We start from the raw sequence: 6,049 nt of genomic DNA, 5'->3' as shown, positions 1-6,049 counted from the left end.
TCCATAAAACAATCCCTTCTTTCCTTTAATTTTTCCTCAGAGATCACTGTAAATGATTTCGTATGAAGAAAGAGGTTTGAAACAACTGCAGGCAAATAATTTGTGAGCTCTATTTTAAAGCCTGTGCAGATGAGAGTAAAGAAAGGTAAGGAAGTGGTCTTGATCCAGCAGTGCTGATGAGAGTGAGACCTCCTACTGCAGTTGCCAGATTGCCACAAACCTCCCTGTGGTGAGAGTGAGCATCTGAGGGCTGACCTCCCTGCCACAGTTGCCCATTGTAGTGACAGACTGGTGGTTTTGATGTGCGTGTTGGTACACATGTTAACTCCTAACTTTGTGGAATAAAAATCCTGGGAATTGCATAAGAGCTGTTGCCAACTCGACGACAAGATGGCTCAATTCATCAGGCATTTGCTGCACACACAGAGCTGTACCTATTCTTTGAATCAGCAGTGCTTTGTGTTAGTCCATGTGTGGATTTTGTTGAGCTGTTATCACCAGAGATGCATTCCCTATATGGGAAGGTAAGGGTGTTTTGTTTTGTTTTTTTCCCTTTGCTTTTTATCAGCTGCGATTGTGTTTCGTTCATTAACAATTGGGTTGGGGCACAAGTCTGGTCACATCACCAACTTTATACCTGTATCACACAGGAGGCACAGCAAAAGGAGATGCCCCATTCACGCTGTGCCAAGCCTGATCAGCTAATCACAGTGTCACAAGACTCGCCACAATGACACCGAGACAATAGGAAACACGGAAATAATAAGGCGGATTTTATGCGCTGCCTAGAACGGAGAGAGTTCGCTGACAGTCACATCTCCTGCCTGGTAGAGTTACCTCTGGGGAGAGAGGGAGGGAGGCAGAGAATGCAACATGTTTTAATATCGGCAAACAAAGGTGTTGTATCGCTTTTTTCTCCCTCGCTTTTGTGTCCGAGTGCTTCGGGGGGAGAGAGGTGTTGGCTTTTGGTGCTGCTTTTGTCCTGCGGTTGGCAGAATGGTCTTCTGGGAAACCTGAGTGGGCAGGTGGAGGAGCGATCAGCAGCATCAAGTGTCACAGTGTTTCCTCCACCGGTGTTTACTTTTTGTTTATTTGGAGAAAGAGAGTCACGGACACCTCTCTCTCCCTCTCTGTCTCCTTCTCCTCTCACTTCCAAGCTCATCTCTCCTTCCCACCGCTTTGTCTTTAGTCTTTGTATTCCTCTTCTGCCATCTCGACTAACTTCACTCTAGGACATTTTTTGATGGGATACACAAAGATTTCAGACACTTCCTGTTACCTGAAATAACCAAAGAAAGATTAGGGAAATAAATACCATCTGACCATTTAAAATGCATCTAATGTTGATGGTATAACCAAAATGCCAGCATATTAGTCTTCAAGGTATTATATGTGTTACAGAATACTATGTTTGCCTTCTGTCCCCAAGCATTTATAGGCAAGCTTTTATTCTAATGGTTATGGATGCGAAGGCCAGTTACTGTCCTGTTGGAGCACTTTAAAAACATATCATATTATCATATGGATATCTGTACTAATGGAAATTAAACTTATCAACCCAAACAATCAGTGTGAAAAATTATGTGGGAAATTTCATGCAGCAGTTCAAAATGATACTCAGTTTGTATGCCCCCTCATGCTTGAATGCATGCCTAACAAAGTCTGAGCATGACCCTAATGAGACGACGGATGGTGTCCTGGGTGATCTCCTCTCAGGTCCAGACCAGATCATCACTCCTGGACAGTCTGATGTGCAACCTGGAGGCACTGGATGGATCAAAACATAATGTCCCGGAGGTGTTTTGTTGGATTTAGGTCAGGTGAGCGAGGGGACCATTCTGTGATATCAAATCCTTCATCCCCCAGGAACTGCCTGTGTATTCTCGCCACATGAGGCCATACATTGTTGTGCACCAAGAGGAACCCAGGGCTCACTGCACCAGTGTAGGGTCTGACAGTGGGTCCAAGGATTTCATCCTGATACCTGATGGCAGTCATGGTGCTGTTACCTAACCTATAGAGGTCTGTGTGGCCCTCCATGGACATACCTCTCCAGATCCTCACTGACCCAACACCCAGGGCTGAACAATGATACAGGCAGCATAACGTTCTCGACAGCTTCTTCAGACACTTTGGCATCTGTCACACGCTAGGTTTGACTTGCTTACATCGGTTAAATGCATAAGGTGCCAGTAGTGGACCTGCCAATTGTGGTATTCTATGGCAAATACCAGTCGGGCTCCACATTGTCAGGCAGCGAGCACAGGGACCACTAAAATATGTCGGGCCTTCTTGCCAATCTGAGGTGCTTAGCAGGCTCTGGCAGCTGTTTCTCCTTGCATAAAGGAGCAGATGGCCAAATCCAGCTCTTCTAGAGTAACTACCTGTCTGCTGGAATGTCCTCCATGTTTGTGAGACTGTGCTGGGAGATACAGCAAATGTGGCAATCATTTGTATTGATGTCCCATCCTGGAGGAGTTGGACTACATGTGCAACCCCTGTAGGGTCCAAGTATCGCCTCATTTTACCAGTAGTGACACTGGCCCTAGCCAAATGCAAAAATAGTGAAAAACAGTAAGAATAGGTGAAGTGGGTAAAAATGTCCAAATCATCTGAAACTGATCAACAGCTTACTCTGCTACTTAACAGGCCAGATCAATATCCCAGAGGTTTAACTGACTCGATGCTGCACTCTGATTAAAAAGAGTCTGAAGTGTCTAAATGTGAAGGGAGTAAATGCACAATCAGTAAGAAGTCTGACCATATACTGGAATACAGGAGAGCAACCCTACTTCTTGATTTGTGTCACCAACAATACATTTCCCAGTTTATGGTCTTTGTTGCTGGTTTCAAGTTTTCTTCAGTTCTTCAGTATTGCACAGAGTTTGATTGATTGATTGAATCTTTATTTTGAACATGTTGAAAAAGTACAACAACATAGAATTAAAAGAGACAAATAAACAAAGCAAAACAAAAGGAAAACGAGCAACCACAACTCCAAATAACTTTCATGTTCAAAAAGGAGCAGGAAGAAGCATAAGCTTATTTAATCCCACCCCTTTTCCACTATCTAGTAATCAATAGACTACGGAAATACTTCCTTGCAATTTCATTATGTCATGTGTATTTTTTTTTTATTCTTTTTTATATATATATACATATATGTTTCTATCTATCCATACATACGTATATACACATACGCACATATACACATTTTCAATAACCCCATTAACACCTCAAAGGATTCACAATCTACAAATATATATATACCCATACCAACATACCCGTGCACCCGCACACAAAAAAATATTAGACAAGAACACCCTATCAAATCTCTACCTCTTCCCTGTACCCTGTAAAAACCATGTCCTTAAACCGCTTTTTAAACTGCGCCATGCTCGGACATTGCTTCATATCTTTACTTAGTCTGTTCCACAGTTCATTTTGTATAGACTTGAAGTAGACTGAACACTGTTGTATTATAAAGACTATGAGATAAATGACATGAAAATATTTCACTCAATGTCATTTTTGAATGTTTCTGCATTTCAGCGACAGATCTCAAAAAGTTACTAAGACCAACAGTTTCAATTGCACAGGTCAATTTATGGGAGGCAACTACAGCAACTACACTATTATTTGGGGAGGAAAGTTTTAAATCGGTGAGGTTTGGCTGGACTAAATGTAAGTAGTCATTTCTATTTAATGTCAGGTTCTGTGAAGATGGAAAAAGATTTTCAATGTATTTTTATCAATTTATGACAGTTGACCACATTGCATGTAATTGCCTGATAGCAGACTGATTGCAGAATCTGTGTTGATGCACCAAAGCTGCCCTGAAGACATTAACTGACTGTTAGTGACCTAAGACCATGTTTCCCATCTTTGACGCATCCAATTCAAAAGCAAATTTGCAAATTCATTGCACAAGTTCACAATAATTTTTATTGTTCCCTGGTCAAAAACAATACAACAATAAAATTTTCTGTAAGAAACCCAGACAGACTGGTAGTCTTAAAATAAACCTTCAGTACTATATAATAAAAACAACCTCGTATGCAATGTCCTCTGTTTGCCTAAAACACTGCCGTTCCAACAATTCAAAGAGAAACCCTAACACACTCATAGGTTTTACAGGTTTAAGCACATTAGATATGTTGCAGTATTAATGTTCAAACTTCCAGGTGAAAGGCAATAGGAAAAAAAAGCAGAAGTGGAGCAGAAAGAGATTATCTGAAATGAGATATCCAGTGACTGAAGTGCTAAGAATGTGCAACAAATTAGTCTGATAATGCTGGCATAATATTACCTTATCACCTTACCCGAAAACACACATTCAACAAAAACTTTTTCCTATGAAATGGCAAATGATCCATCTTTACTCTTTACTCTGTCTAATAAATAGGTATTGTATATTTTGGTAGGGTTTTTTTTTTTTTTTTTAGCACATAGACATATTCAATGGGAGTTTAGTAATTTAGGTAAAAAGGAATCCAGTGATCTTCGTTCAGATGGTGCTACTGTGGGTTCCTTTTTGCTTTAACTTGAGTTTGCTGTGTTCAGAAATTCTCCTTCAGTTCTATTGAAAACTATTATTTTATGTTTTCAAAATTGAAACAATTTGTCTCATACACATACCAAATTTGTAAAACACAGCCAGCACATGACCATCTATCTTATTCTGTCATTTCAGGGTTTCTCATAATCGTGTTTTGGAGAATTTTCTTTTGGGGGAATTAACAGAAATTCAATGCAATTCATCAAAACACACACGCACATGCACATAGACACACACATAATCCCCTTAACTTAATTGAGAAACAGCCATTTTCCATTTTGATGAAAGCCTGAGTAGAGTTTTCAATTAGTTGCTTCTGAAGTGCTACGAGTTCACCTTCTGAGCAGCCGTCTGAGCAGTAACAACAAGCCCAACCTAAATGAATAACTTAATGTAGGGATAAACTGTATGTTGTGCTCCCATCTTATTATTAATACACAGCTAATTTTCATTCAGGATCTCTGCTCCCTGCCAACATAATCATAGTAGTCTATTTTTAGGAGCGGGGTTTTAATTGGCATGAATATTCCAATGAGAGACAATGAAGCGCGTGCTGAAGGCGGCAGTGTAAACAGGCATTGAAAGCACAAGACACCGAATTTCACAGACAACATTAGCAAGCCACACACCAAGTGTGTCTTACTCATAGGGTGAGAGGTGAAGTACAGCCTGATCGGGTTTTGAGTCTGTCGCACCCATACTCAGTTGGGTTGGTTAACCCAAGAAAATATCCCCAACACCATTACACCACCGGCCTTTGAACCCTTGATAGAAGGCAGGATATATATATATATATGTATATATATATATATATATATATATATATATATATATATATATATATATATATATATATACATTTATTCATAGATTCTTTGTAAACCCTAGACATGGATGTATGGGTATATCAGCAGTTTACTCAGAGCATCTTGTCTGATACTAACAACCATGCCCCATTCAAAGTCCCTTAAATCACCTTTCTTTCTAGTTCCAAGTTTAAACTTCATGTAATCGTCTTGATCAGAGCTGCATGTCAAAATCTATGTTGATGCTGCAATGTGATTATTATTATTCATTAGCTCAAATGAACAGAAGAACAGGTATCATTATTAAAAAGCAAAAATATTTGAGGGTTCAGAAAAGCAAGCTGTGAGTAGCATCATAGCATGTTATTATCAGTATCATAGCTAGACTAGTTAATAGTTTGCATACCAACAGAAGACCAGTGTTGCTAATTAACTGCAAAAACAGTTTCCATAGCCGTGTACACCTATTAATACAAACCAACTGAGACACTGTCTTACACTTCAGGTAACTGAAAGGCTAAATGTCCTATGGTAAGAAGGTACTGATCGTAGTGTATTCATCGAGACATCAGACACATCCTGCTTCTTGTTCCTCCTGTCCATTCTCCCGATCCTGATAAGACTGGCACTCAAACATGTATTGATGGATTTGAAAAGTTTATATTTTCAGTCAAGAATAAAAAAA

This window comes from Mchenga conophoros, linkage group LG12 (assembly GCF_057382185.1).
Source record: "Mchenga conophoros isolate Kocher_MC1m ecotype Shallow Benthic linkage group LG12, M_conophoros_male_GT1.1, whole genome shotgun sequence".
Lineage (NCBI taxonomy): Eukaryota > Metazoa > Chordata > Actinopteri > Cichliformes > Cichlidae > Mchenga > Mchenga conophoros.
The sequence above is the reverse complement of the archived record's forward strand: the minus strand, read 5'-3'. Positions refer to the sequence as shown.